We start from the raw sequence: 15,410 nt of genomic DNA on the forward strand, positions 1-15,410 counted from the left end.
ATCTGTGTCTGCTTTGTCACTCTAATGAATACAAAATGTTTTTATCATTAAAAAAGAGAATCCCTGTCCTTATAGCAGGTGATTTATTAAGAATTTAACATAGTAGGATAACCTATTAAGACATAAAATTGTGTCTTCTTTCTCAATGCGCCAGACTCATCAGACTGAAACAAAAACCAAGTCCCAATTCTCCACGCAAACCCTTCCAGACAGGCAGTCAGGTTTGTGTTTCCAAGAACTGGACTCCTCTCTCTCCGTGGGGACTTCCCAGCTCTTTTGTTACTTAATTTCAGAGCCAGAACGAGAAGAAAAAGACGCTGTACTTGGGAACCACTGCTAATGTCATCTCTGCTTTCTCATCCAGTCCAGGGAAGTGAGCCAGATCATCTAAGTTTCTATGCTTTGGTTTGAAATAGCAGAGACCAAATCCATAAAGTCTTACTCAATAGCAGTAAGAAGAGCTGTAGTTCTCTGAGTCTGATAAGCTGCATCCAGAGTGGCAGAAATTCCAGTAGGGGTGCCTGTGAGTGCCTAAAGAGACTGAATGAAGCTGGTGGCCTTAAGATCCTGAGAAGACGTACACAGCCCAATTCAACAGAGGGTGCAAAGATGACTTTGGAGTCAGCCCTCTCTGAATAAACCAGACACTTCTCAAGGGCCCAGTGCAGTGAAAATTATCACCAAATGAGGTCAAAGATATTCCCATTCTTCCCTGGATTGGGCAAAATCCAAAATTTTTACATGGCCAAAGTGGGAGAGAGCCAGAGAGAATAACCAGTATGAAATGGATCAATAAGCCTAGTGATTAAGGCCTCCATCTCATGATTCCTTTTTTCATTTTCAATAAGAAAAATAGCATTTTTAAAAATACCATTTTTTATCATTTATCCTCTGAGTATTGTGGAGCAAGAGAAATCCACATCTTTTTTAACTTTTTGGAACAGGATTCAGGGTAGCAATCTACCAGGAAACTAGTTTTTTAGTATGTTTAGGGTGAGGGTAGTCACTTCCCATAGCCTCAGAGACAGTTTGGCCTGCCTTGACCCCCCTCTTCCCTAGGCAGAAAGTAGCCAGTGAGCTCCATCGTGCAGGAGCGTCAGGCTCAACAGGATGCTCTGCAGGACTTCAGGAAGAGTAGCAGCAGGAATGTTATATGGAGCTCAGATGGTTCACTGCTTTGACTGGGTACTTTCTGGGCCACTGTCCCTTAATAACTGCTTCTTGATTTCAGCTTAGGGGAAATGAATGTCAACCCAGTGCCAAGCACTGTGTTAAATACCGGGAAGCCTGGTACAGATAATGCATGGTTTTGGCACTAAGGCATTCAATGTTTAGCAAGGGAGGCGGAGACATAAATGGCTGAGCTACAGGGAGATACAGGCTAGGACAGAAGATAAACAGAATGCTGTAAAAGCACCAAGAAGGGAGCAATCAATTCCACCATAGATGTCCCCCTTACTCAGCTATCCCCCCAGCAAAAGGTGCCAAGCTCTGGATCCTGGCAGAGGATGGTAGAGGGAGATGATAAGCTATCACAGCTGGAAGCCATTAGTCCTGTTGCAATGACAGGAAAGGCCAGCAGAATGCTGAGCACAGAAGGTGAGTCCAAGACAGAGCAGCCAAGCGCAGGCGCCATCTGGACCAGGAAAGCAGGTTTGGGAAACTGGGATAAAACCTGAAGGAAAAGCACTCTTCATTAGTTAGCCCTCTATAGGCCCTACCCAGGGAAAAACTGAGAGCCACCGCCAGGTGGCTGGGATCCAGCTGCCTTGGAACTGTCTTCAACACCTGCCCCACAGATTCCCTCCAAACAACAAGAATGTTGTGCTCTGAGACTCTGCAAGACATTGCACCAGACACTACAATGGGTACAGGAATGGGAAAAAAACTCAGCACCTGTCCATCAAGAGCTTGCTGTATTTTTATAGACAGAAATAAGATAACACACAAAGTAGAAATGCCAATCAATGTGGTAGGAAACACTGGGCAAGGTAAAGGATTCTTGGAGGAGATGACTTCTGCATGGGGACCTAAAGACAGCTAGAATTCAAGCAAGTGGAGCAAGAATGGGGAGGTGCATTCCAAGAGGATGCCAGGAGCAGAAGCAAGGAGCTGTCAGGGGAGGCGGAAGGGAATGTGGAGTGTCTGAGACCTGTAAGGGCAGAAGAGCACAAGTGAGATGAGGCAGGATAAAATAAACCCCACCCATACAGGGAGGCTTTTACCCCATGCTATGGAGTTTGGCTTGAGTCCCAAAGGCCATGGGCAGTCCCTAGCAGATTCTGAGCAGGATAGGGACCACATAAAGGCAAATTATTTCACATAACACTTCTCCCTGAAAACATCCCTCCCTTACCAATAAAGGCTATTTAATTGGAAGATGTCAAAGCACAGCCGAGTCTCAGGTTACAAATCTACCTGCCAACCACTAAGAACCATCTCAGCTTGAGAAAGTTTGGGTCTGTGCACTTATTTATCTCCCAGTTAAATATTTAAGGTACTAACCAAAGTAGGGAAAAAATGCAAGCTAGTTTGCATGGACTCCCAATACACGGAAGACCCTGGAAACACATAGAACACATTAAACTGCAGCAACATGAAAGGGTAAGACGGGAGTCCAAACTGCCAAGCAGTCCTCCTTCACTAGGTCAAGCATCTACACTTGGCTGGCTGCTAGCCCCACTGGCGCCACATGCAAACAGCTACTGTGCCTCGTAATTAAAGGTAAAAGTGTATCCATGCACTGCCAAGAGACAGCGGCCAAATGTGTAGGGAAGCATCATTTGGAAGCACCCAGTGGTGTGGCAAGGTGCATACAGCAGTGGGATTCTGCCACCATGTTGCTGAGTGACCTTCAATAAGCCCCCTGAGCTGAGCAAGAACTGGTTCACTCAGTGCTATTTAAGCAGCTATGGGGATTTGCGTATCAGCCTGGAACAGCCTGGTTGTCTTTCCAAGACCCAACCTGACTTGGCTAGTACGGATTAGACTCAATCTAGTATAGAGGAAAACATATTGCAGGTTCCGTCCACGTTAACTTAGATATTTAATATTGCTTTCCCTCTTGGTAAGTGAAGGTGACATGAGCTTTCAGCCAACATGAGAGAGAAGTTAAACTGGTTTAGGAAACATTTAGTCAGTGTTAGTTATTTTCTTAGAAAAGAACTTGAATTTTATAGTGAGCCCTTCTAATGGATTTAATATTCTGTTTCCTGGCATTCAAATGAATACCCACTTTTTCTGGAATATGCTTTATTTCTAAAGTGAAATTCAACTGCAACAGCAATGCATAAAACATTTGGCAAATTCTAAGTCACCTTTTAAGGCCTAGTCAAATATGACCTCTGCTCTGTATCTTCCTCTCACCAATCAGAGTAGAATTAATTGTCCCCTTCTCTGTGTTACCAAAGCACTTGATACACATCTCTATTATAATATGTTTCCTCAGGCAGAGACCAGATCTCGTTCGTCTTGGTGATGTCGGTGTCTGGTATTGTGCTGACCACAGAGAAAGTTTTCAGTAAATGTTTGCTGAATTGATGGTGGGCTGGTTCATTTGCACTTGTTCCAACGTTCAACAACAAAAATCACAGACTTCATTGTTGAATTGATCTTTGTTTGCCAGTGGCAATGTGTGTTCTTAAGCACAACACTGCCTCTTAGGATACAGGCCATAAACACAGCTACTGCCTAAAAGCCTTCTTACCCAGATGTCCCACAGCTGTCAATCTCAACACACCCCAACCAAACTGATGATCTTTTCCCCAAAACCTCCATCCATATTCAGTTAATACTCCCAACCCATTCACTTACCCAGTCAATTGGCTGAAATCCTAAGAACCACCCTAAAATCTTCTGTATCCTAACATCCAAGCAAGCTGAGTTGATCCCGCCTCTGGAGCAGTGACAAACGAACACCTCCCAGCCCAGTGCAGGAGATGCTTACCCACATGACTCCTTAACACCTTTCCTCTTCTGCCACCTCCTCACATGTGTGTTCACCCCATCCCCACCAAGGTTCCTGGGGGTTCCTGAGCACACTTAACTCTCTCACATATCTGTGCCATCGCCCAGACAACCCTCCCCAGCCCACCCTCATCATTAGTCCTCGGTAAAACCCTACTTACGTGTTAACTCAGCTTATTTATATATTAGCTGCCCTCTGAGCCTTCCTTCCCCTGCCTGGTAGAATCAGTCTCCTTCTTTGGTGACCCACAGCATTTACCATCCACCTGGACATGGCTTCACGAAAGCAGAGGCCTCAGGCCCAAGACATACTCCCAAATAATCAATGGCTGAATTTTTCATCACTCCAACTAACCTAGTGATTCTTGATGCTGGAAGCACACTGGGATCATACAGGAAGGACACTGGAATCATTTATATGTTTCTAATCCAGAGTGTCATCCTGGACCTATTAAAATAGTTCCCTAGGGGAGGCCTGGGCAAAGGACAGCCACAGTTAAAAATCAATTAAATTGACTCCAAGACCTTTGAATGCAGCAATGCCTGTGTTTTAGAACTCAGCAGAGTGGGCCAGAGAATGGAATTTGGCGTCAATAAAACTTGAGTTTAAAACTTGGGTCATCAATGCCTTAGTCAAGCAAATTTCTCAACCTCTCTTGGCCTCAGTTTCCACAGCTGGAAAATGGGGATGAAAATAGTGCCTAATTCACAAGGGTCAAAGAGTTGTTTTAAGGATGAATCATATAATGCATGTGACGATGTATTCCTGACCCCAGCACCCAGTAAGCATGTTATAGGGCCATTATTTTCTATCCCTTCGTAGTACCCACTCAGTGCCTCAAACAAGCCAACAGTAACAATGGTCATTTGGAGAAAGCTCACAGACCAGATGACTGTTCTTTCCCTAGTATCTCCCTCAGCAACCCGGAACTCCAACCAGATATGCTATAACTTGCTGCCAAGATCATTACTGGCAAAAAGGAAGCAGTGCAAAAAGTGTCCCTTCCCAGCATTGGCTGCTTTTAGAGATAATATCAAGTCAATTTTGATGTCTTCCACCTCTGCAATCTTAAAGGAAACCATAGTCAGACTTTCTAAATTGGCTTTAGTTCTGAAAGGAGGAGAGAAATGCTGGCCAGCAAGACTGGAACTGAGCACAAGGAGGCAGATCTGTCTACCTCTTTGGCAGGATGGAGCAAATGAATAACCAGCAAACCTCTTTTGGTAGTAAGTCCTAAAATAACTAGAGTATGTATAGATGAAATGAGTACATTTACCCACACATCTAGAAAAAGTCTGAAAGAAATTTTTAAATCCTCTCACTCCAAACACTCGGTGAAAACACACTTTAAAAACTATTGATGGCATACATGTGCCCAGACTGTGTTAAGCGATACCCAGGCACACAAAAAATATGTGAGACATGGTCCCTGCTCTCCAGCCACGGACAGGACTTAAAAGTTATCCACAATCCTTGCAGTGGGTGATGAAGCCCAGATACTAAGTTCCAGAAATTATTTCCAAGCCTAGCTGTACATTAGGAATGCCTAGGAGACCATTTATCTAATACATACCCAAAACCTTATCCAGACCTATGGAATCAGAATCTCCAGGAGTAAGAAAGGTCTGGGATTCAATCACTATTTTTCAAGTTTCCTCAAGTTATCTGATGCAGTCAATCCACAGACCTGCTATGAAGTTTCAGGGATTGGAGACAGAAATTCTACCTGGAAGAAAAAATGCGGGTGATATCCTGGGGTATCAGGGAAAATTTCACAGAGGAAGGAATATTTCAGCTGAACCTTAACAGCAGTAAGATTTTGGCAGGTGGAGTGGACACATATCTGTGATTGCCAAGTCACAGAGGTCGGGGAGATGGCTAACAGGGAGATGCTGACAAGTTACCCGATTTACATGGCTGGTCTCATTAGAGTCTCAAGAGGTCGCTAGGAGCCATGTGGCAGGCATTTGGGTTGCCTCAATAACAACCATCCATGTTTCTCCTTCTTCCTTCCTAATAGAACCATATTCCAGTGAGGTATCCCCCTGTGTTGGTGTGTGCTTAGGGGAGGCTAGGCCCCTCTGTGGTCCCCCTGGCCTGCCCAGTCCTGGCACAGGTATGTGCCTGGGACGCAATGATGGGACCTGGGGGCTTTTGAAAACAGTTGCCTCATTCTGCTCATGTTTTGTCTCCCATTCTCTGGACACTTCCACGTCTGGATGTGAGGCTAGAACATATGCTACCATCTTGTTACATATCATGAGGAAACCAGCTTGAAGACAAAGATTGACAGTCTAGATAGCGAAGCAGAAACATGGAAAGAGCCTGTCCTTGACAAGGTCACAGAAGCAGTGAAGTAACAGCCCAGAGGAACGACCTCACCTTTCGATTTCATCACACGAAGTAGTAAACTCTCTGTGCTTCAGTCAGTTCAGGCAGAGTTTTCTGTACCTTGTGGAGCTACATAGTGTCCCACCTGATGTAGGCAGGCACGATTTGCATTTTATGGATGATTGTTGAGGTTCAGAGCATTAAAAACTTGTCCATGGTCACAGAACTGATACCGCTGAGAAGTCTGGACAGGTAAGCTCAGAAACACACACATGTACAGACCTTCTTCATGGATTCTGGGGAGCTCCTGAAAGTTTCTGAGAAGGACTCGCATGATCAAAGTGGTGATGCCCAAAAATAAATGTAAAGTTCTGACTGTTCATTTTTGGAGATAATCTGGAGTATCTGGGGGTATCCACCTGCTTCCTCACCACTCCTTTTCCCCTCACTTCTAGGGGTTGGTGACCCTGGCCCCAAGCACCTGCCCTAAAGCTTCAGAGTAAACTCAGCAAGCATGAGTTCATCTGAAAGCAGCAGTGAGACTAAAGAGGAACAACTTGATCGCTGCTCAAGAGAAGAGAATGACAATGACTATTTCAAACCACTTAACAACTGGCTTCAGGTCCAGCTGAGGCAAGACAGCTCCTCCAGACAGCCACGTCATGAAACCATAAATGCTGAGAAAATCCGTCTCAGAGAAATAACTTTTTACAGCCTTGGGTCTGTGAGGCTTCTGTCCTCTGAGCTATCAAATGCAGATGCTGTGATGCGGGATCAGGGCACAGCACTTGAAACCAGGAAGCCAGCAGTTTATTATTCCAAGTCGGCTTTCCAAAGCTAACCTGCGTGCTAAGATTCTGCTCTGACATCTACTCACTCCTTTCTGAAGGTCCAGAGCAGAGTCAGGAATGCATATGGATGCTGTCACTGCCTCCCCTGGGCGTGATTGAAGACTGGAGGTTCAGGCCAAAGACCACTTTGGATAATTGCATCCTATCTCTCTGCTACTTTTCTTATGTGACTGTCCTTCTTGTCTGGCCTGACTGCTTTAATTAGTCAAGTGCCTCTCCTGCTACCATCCCCTAACAAGCAAAAGGTATGCTTTAAAAATGAGCTGCCGACAGCCTCACAGTCTCAGTCCAGATCCCCATGCCCAGGCCTGCCTTGCACTCCAGGACCTATATTCTTGCTCTCTTCCCCTCTCCCTGGTCTTCCTGTTCAGAAACCTTTCCTCACTGTTTACACTTTAGCAGACCTTCTCCGATTCCAACCCTTTCTCTCCTTGTTCAACCTTGACTCAGATTCCCCTCTCATCTTGCTGCCTTTGGCTGCTCTGTGTCCAGCTTGGCCTTGGGTGCCTTATCTGTGGCCACATGCATTTGGGTAGGTTCCCCATCAGAGCCCCCTTGGCCTGGAAGACTGACCCGGCCTCTCCTAATGCCAGGGCCCTGGGAACTCTAGACAAAGAGCACCAGAAAGGACCTCTCTGTCAGTGTCCGCCTTAGCTATCTGTCTGCCTGGTCCGCCTGCAATGTCTTTCTGTGTTAATTTAATAGGAAGGACACTGGGCTTGAAGCCAGAAATCTGATTTCCAAAACTATAGTTCTGCCATTAAGTGGCTACGTACCCTTGAATAAGGAGTCCCCCCACTGGGATTCAGCTTCTTTATCAGTTTAATGAGAAGCCTGAATCAACCTTTGAGTCACCTAGCAGCTTTACACTTCTCCAAACCCCTGATGCCCAAGAGAGGGCCACGCGTGCCCAGCCAGGCTAAGTGCCCGTTCATACATGGGCGGTCTGCTAAGGGACTGCCCTCTGGACTGCCCTCGGTTTACAGGGGCCAGTCATCCTGAGATAAGGCAACAGCAAGAATACTAATGAACACTATTTACCTCCTGGGGCAGTCACTGAGAATTTGCACATTTTTCATTCGATCCTTCTATTGGTGTGTGAGGTGGGTACTAGAACTATTATGATTGCACAGACATGCAAACAGAAGCTTAGAAATTGTTAACACTGTGCCCAAGCCACCTGCTGCAGAGAAGTAAAGCCAGGGTCTCAACAAACTGGCTTCTTGCCCAAATGGAAAGAGACCCTCAGGAACCCAGCCAGCCCCTGCCCCGGGGGCTTCCCAGCGCATGCCAGAGCGTGGTCCTGACGCTTGGTCCTGTGAATCACTGAACGCTGAGGCAGCTTTCCCAGGCTAGTTACTGCCCCACCCACCCAGCCCAGTGTTTCTCTTAGGTCAGAAAACTCAGCAGATCTGGGTTCCCCGGACTTCTCTCGGCAGGGAATGTTTTTCATGCCTTCTTGACACAGCCCTATGGTGCTGGTGGACTAGAAGGAAACACATCCTCCTGCTCATCTACTCTTTTTTAAAATATATAAAGAGAGGTTCTGGAAGGCATGGTGCCCTTCTAAGCCAAGAGAGGCCAACGAGACACTGGATTAAGAGTTTCAGTTTCAACTGGACAATCTGGGTTCAGAACCTGGCGCGGCAACCGCCCACCTGGGAGCCGTTTGCCTCAGCGTGCCCTTCTGTGTCCCGTTCTCCCCCTCTCTTTTCCTCCCTCTCTCTCTCCCTGGAGTGCCAGAAGTTATTCTCATCCTCTTCTCCACCCAATTCTCGTAAAAAGGAGATAACAGCAGTATTTGCCTTATATATTTTCATGTGAGAAAAAAATGTCCATGTAAAGCCACTAGCATAGCACATGGTAAGTGTTTAATAAATGTTAGCATTTTTTTTTCTTTGTAAGGCCCAAGCCAGAACTAGAACCCAGACCTGATGTCCAGTAGCAAATAAGCACCCATGGGATACTTCACATGGGCACCTAGGGGTTACTGCTGTCACCACAGCGTAGGAGGGACTGGGCCACCGGCTCCCCTCCTGGCCCTCTGTGCAAGTGAGCTTTCCACGTACATACAAAGTCTGTCAGCGTGGGGTCCAGGCCGGGAGTGCCCGCGTGCTTCCTGGGCCTGGCACAGTGCCCCCACAGCTGGGGGGCACCTGGGGAGCCACAGTGGCATGCTGCTGAGAAGGATGATCTGTACGTCACCAAGAGTGGGTGGCGAACCTGGATGCGCGTCTGCACAGATGGGGGGCTGGTGCTGGAGGGGCTGTCCGTGGCTCTGAGGCCAGGCTGGCCTGGATAGGAATCCTTGCCCCACCAACTCTATCTGCCTAATGGGGCTTGCATGATAATGGGTAGAAACCTGCTTTACACACACTGCCTATGGCTGGGAAACCATCATTTTTAATTTAGGCTTCATTAAGTGAGACAAAAGCAATCAGTGGATCAGTGAGAAGATACAAGACAGATAGATAGAGGGAAAAATAGAAGGGATGGAGAGGGGGCAATTTTTGTTTTGGAAGTGGAAAGGACATTGCCTAATGCTAGTTTAAGTAGGGTGGATGTCTTATTCCAGGATAGAAAAGTCAGCTAGGTGGCCATGGGGTCCCTGGGAACTGGGTAGCATCACTGAGCAAAGGAGAAAGACAAAGAGCAATACATTTAACAGGGGGAAGAAAGTCCTAATGTTGACGACTACTCTTCCCTTGACATGCATTATGTTTAATTCTTATATTTGTTTCTTTAAAATTCCTGTTGTGAGCCCCATTTGCCAATGAGAAAACCAAGGTGCAGAGAAGTTAAATAATATATTTTAGACCCCACAGCTAATAAGACACAGGCTGCACTGGGACGCTCTCCCCTCACATCAGTTCGCCTTGCCGAGTACTAGAGAGGAATAGGAATACACAGCACATTTCTAAACTGAACACCACATTTGCCTATCTTTGAAAGCCAGGAGACACTCTCGTGCATTTCTCACCTCTCCATCCTCTCTGACTTATTTCTTTCCTCTATTTGGTCATCATAAGACAGACTGAGCCATTTCTTAGAGTCAGGCTTGGGCCACGGAATGACAGGGCTGACCGTCTGCATCTGCTCCCAGGGGCCCACTGCACGGAGGTGCCAGCCCCATCCAGGCCTCCATTTGTCAGTGAGGTCAGTGTCTCACTCTGTGCTGCCAGCTTAGACCTCCAGTGTGCAGGGGACAGAGACATGCTTGCTCCAAACCTGCTCCCAAGTCGTGGGGCAGACCCACAGATCCCAGGATGCTTGGCCCTCATTACCCAGACATGCTACCCAGCAGAGCGTATTGCATGCTGACGTCTGTCATTCTGACCTTGGGCTGGTATTGGTGGGACAAGCCTGGGGTGAGGCATGCATGCCAGTAGCAATCTCTCTGCTTGGCTGAGCTCACCAAGGAAGAAAAAAATAGAGTCATTTCTTTCACTGATGGTGGTAGTTGTTTTTGTCACAGATATCTGAACCTCAGGGGCAGGAAGATCCACTTGCTAGGGAACTGTGCAGTAGAGCACTGGGAAGAACACATCAGCCGGCCTTCCCAAGTTCTTTACTGAAGTTGCTCTTGCCTGTGACGCTCAAAAAAACACACCCAGAAGGTCTGGTAAGGGCAGGGCAGGGGAGGAGAAATGGAGTGTGACGCTTCACACAGATACCTCATCAGCCCCTGAGACTCTCGCCAGCCTTCCTTACACCCAGCTCTCATGCTACCTCATGTTATCCCCTGCTCAAAAGCCTGCTATGGCTCCCCATGCCCTTCTGCACTGAGTCCTCACTCCATCCTTGACATCTGGGAGATCTACAATATTTAATCCCATCCTATCTCTTCCAACTTGCAACAGCTAAACCAAATACGTCTATTAAAACCTCAATACCTCCTTCCCCTATCAGACTGTCCTTTCCATTCTCTCCTGCTCCAAATCCCAAGCTTTCTTCTAAAGTCTGCCTGATTTGTGCCTCCACCTTCCACCAGTTCTGATTATGCCCAGGATGGTGTCTCTCTCCAAGTGTGGTGCTGTACGAACTCCTTCAGACTGGGACACATTTTCTTGCATTCAAAGTATAACATTCCCATGGCTTCCACTGGCTGTCTGGTCCTGGTTCAGCCCTGTCACTGTCTCTCCTGTTGTAAGCGGCTCCTACCCAGCCTGACTCCCCTTACGATGCAGGTCAGTGCCTTTCCCTTTGGGGTGAGTCCTTAGACTTTCTGCTCCTATTACGTGCTCTGCCTTAGCCTGCACCCTTGACTACCTGTGAATAGAGCCCCTCCTTGGAGGCTTTACTGAGTAACTGGGTCCCTGGATAAGCCAGACAGCAAAAAAGAAACAGCATCTCATGTGACCACCAGAAACACAGACTTCCCTTTCATCCTTAGTTCATTCCAAAACCAGAGCTTGCAAAGAAGAGAAGGAGGGCTTTTTTTCTTATTTCTTAACTCTGATGTTTTCCTAATACTCTTTGTTGAACATTTCCTATTCACAGATGCACATGTACACACACATAATACATATAAAACCCAAAACAAATAAAAATCAAATTTAAAAAATAGGTTAGGCAAACATAAGCCACTAAGAAGTGCAGTAAGTGCCTAGTTTTTATTATTTCTCTTATAAGCCTGGATAATCTTACTGCAAATCATATCTTTATCTTTAAAAAAATATGATATACTCGATGCAAACCCTAAAGGGCACTTTGGAGAGAAGCCAGGCTATAGGTTTATATTCTTCCCATTTTCAGATAAAATGCAAAAGAAAAAACTAGTAATCATTTTAATGAGCCTTTAAATAAATTATTGGCTAGAGCACTCTGCAGTAATTTATACAGGGAGCCACATACATATATTTGCTGAGAAAGGGACTTTGTGTCTAAAGAGTGAATTTCCAAGAATTACTCTAGATTCCTTTTCCTTTAAGTGATTAGTTTGAATTGAACCACACTTCATACCCACTCAATCACTGGTTCACACTTGCAAAGGCGGATGGAAACCTATAATCCAGTGTCTTTCCCTCCATTGATCTGACTTCTTACTCCTTTATTCTGATTTCTCAGCCCCTGATGTAGTCTGATACTTTCACTCTCAGGGGGGTTACTTTCAGGTTCTCTTTCTGGGCATACCAAGAAGAAAAAGAAAAAAATGGAAACAAGTCCATGTTGGACTTGGAATCAGTAAATGAAGAAAGTTTGGTCCAAGTTCTGTTTTTTCTTTTTTCTTTTCTTTTTTTCAATCCTTCCTTTCATGCATTTTCCCCAAAACACTGCACTAGCCTCCTGGTAACTGTTAATTTATGAGTCAAGAAAAACAATGTGGTGGTGAATTAACAAGAGTGGTACCATTTCTCTTCATCAACAGAATAATCAATCTCTCTTACGTGGTCAGCAGGTTTGGTTTTAAGAGACAGGGAAGAAAATTGGAAAATGAAGGTAGCAGCATGCCTCCAGGATATGGGGCCCTTTAAAGCCCAGGGTTCTGGGAGCTGCATCCTCCCCAAGGAAACCAAAGGCAGGCAGGCCAACAGGGGAGGCCCAGCAACCCCTGCGGTCAGCACCAAGGGCACAGCCAGGGAGCCAGGCTTGCAGGGAACCTGATTCCCATCTATGATCATGACGCCAGCTCCAACTGAGGAAAGACGACCTTCCCTTCCCTTTCTGTAGCTTTTTTCCCAGCATGGCCCGTGCGGTCAGAGCAGTATGACATTTCTCATTCCAACCTAATTTGCTCCCAAAAAGAGGGGCCAGATAATGTAATCTTTTATTTCCACCTTACAGATTGAAAAATACCAGCTCAGAGAATTTAAATGATTTCCCCAGTGCCCCACAGCAAATTGTAAGAAAGGCCTAAACCCCAAACCCAGATTCCTTCCCAGACATCTCTTCCCCAGGAGACCCAGCCTCTTGTTTCTTTGATAGCATTTTGGCCTTTGGTGTGGCCTTCAACCATTCCAGCAGGAAATAGCAGTTTGGATTCCAGGCCCCTGGTTTCTAATCCAGGTTCATTTGAAGTGGGGTTCTAGTTACAGTATCCTCTGGGCTTTGGGGCCAGAGAACTGAGCAGCTATGGATATTTGTATGAACCCTTCAGCTACAACACACATTCCCTCAAATAGATGAGAAGCACGTTTTCCTACCTGCTCTATACTTGCATTCACCCTGCCCAGGTGGGCTTCTCCACCAGATCTGAGTGACCCAGTGGCCCACGGGCTGTGGACTTGGCGAAGAACCTGGATCAAGCATCAGCAGACTCAGTTCCAGGCCCTCCTCTGCCCCAAATGACTTTACAGCCTGGGCCTAAACCCCAAGGGGCCTCTTCTGCTAAATGAGGGCCTGCAAGACTGCTTCAAGGGCCCTTTTAGTTCCACCATGCAGTGAGTCTAAAAATGAAGTATGAGTGAAAGCAAGTTACATTTTCTTGTAAAGTACTAAATGAGCTAATTCATGTGAAACATTTATAATAATTTCTGGCACATAGTAAACTCAAAAAATGTTTTCTTCTTCTTATTGTTGTTATTGTTATCATTACCACTGATATCATAGACACTTGTTAGCTTGGGAAACAGAAACAGACACTAGCTCTGAGAGATTTCTCTAACTTGCTCATTAATGCATAGCTTATTATGCACATTTTCTGAAGGGAGAAAGCAGGGCCCACAGAGATGAGATGCCTGATTGAGGCTACAGCAAGGAGGTAGCCTCAAAGAAGGAAGTGTGTGCAGATGGAGCCCCCAACTGTGCCATAGAGGATGCTGCTCTGAGCTCCACCAGCAGAGCCAATAGGTTCACAGAGAACCATCCACCTTCTGGACAAAGAATGATAATTTCCGAAAAACTAGCTTCAATGGAAGGGCTTAGCTGCCCAATATGTGGCCACAGAACCAAGAGCTATGGGGATCACACTTTCCAGGGACTGTCCAACAGGCTATACGGCACCATCCAGACAACCTAGGCTGGAAGGAACGTCAGGAAGTACAGGAGCTCTCCTGGCCATTATACAGATAGGGAAATGGAGGTTCTGAGTAGGGGTGGGCTTATTTAAGAACACACGGTTGCTCAGGAGCAGAACCAGGACCAGAAAGCAAGTGTCTGCTTCCTACCCCTGCTCTGGTGGTTTTAGCCTTAAAGGTTTTACCCTTAAAGGTTTTACACCAAAGGTGTTTCTCTGTTACAGGATGAACACGTGCTTTCTTTGAGTCAAAGGGAGGTGTTTGTGACCGTGTTCAACTCAACTTCTCTCTCACACAGATCATAAAGGCATCACAGTAGGCCCTCAGCATGAGCATCTACTATGTGCTGTCCTTATTCTGGGGCCCCAAAGACCATATTGCAAATAACAACTTTTTACTGGGGGGCTTACTTATTACTCAGAATCTGGCGCATGATGCCAACTAGATATGAGGGCTACTGAAGGAGGTTTGGCACAGTTTGCCAGGTGCCACATCCTGATTTTCCACATCCTAGCATACCTAAAACATTTCAAAATATAGGCATGTCCTATGAAAATATGTATAGAAAAATCTCTTAAGAAAATCACAAAATGATGAGAGTGATGTCACACTGCCCAGGACCCTCATTCTCACATGACAGCAGTCTTCTGGGACTGACTAGTGGAAGCCCCTTTATAGAGCAGCTGCCACAGCCACCCCCTGCCTTATCCTTGTAGTCATTTGAGTTTGTGACCCCAGGTCCATACCTGCAGTTGCTTTCTGTGTATATCCATTTGCCCAAGTAGACTGTACATTTCTAAAAGCAGGAAACTACCCTCCAAAATACTGTGCTCACAACTAGACTTTGAACAGATTGCCTAATAGCCTAAAATTATCTTTCTACATACCTTTATTTTCTTTGCTGTAGTGTAAGAGATTTTATTATCTGTGAATTGAAAGTGTGTTACCCTAGAGCTATTCTCCTGACCCTCCAATAATCTCCAGAGACATGGTGAAGGAAAGCAGGAATCTAGTATTTTAGAAATTCTAAATATTGTTTTGTTTTGTTTTCTTTAGAGGTTTTCCAGTATGTCAAAGAGAGCTCAGGGTTATGCATCTGGGTTAAGAGAATGACAGAGGATAACCAACACCCAAGCACACACACAGTACCTCTTTAACAGCCTGACAGGCAGACGGCTTGCTCAGCAGGGAAATCTGACTGATAAATCCCACTGTATTTCTGCTAGGTAGCCTAGAAGTAATTATCCTCTTCACTGGTAAACCAGTTAGGAAAGGAAGATCTAACACTCCCCTCCCCCTCCAAGA

General features: G+C 45.9%; 1 protein-coding gene across 4 annotated transcripts in view; it reads right to left on the minus strand.

Annotated features, from left to right (window-relative positions):
- SORCS3 (sortilin related VPS10 domain containing receptor 3) overlaps positions 1 to 15,410 on the minus strand; it is a 561,511-nt gene that overhangs the window by 285,769 nt on the left and 260,332 nt on the right. The window lies entirely within an intron of this gene.

This window comes from Manis javanica, chromosome 7, assembly GCF_040802235.1.
Source record: "Manis javanica isolate MJ-LG chromosome 7, MJ_LKY, whole genome shotgun sequence".
Taxonomy (NCBI): domain Eukaryota; kingdom Metazoa; phylum Chordata; class Mammalia; order Pholidota; family Manidae; genus Manis; species Manis javanica.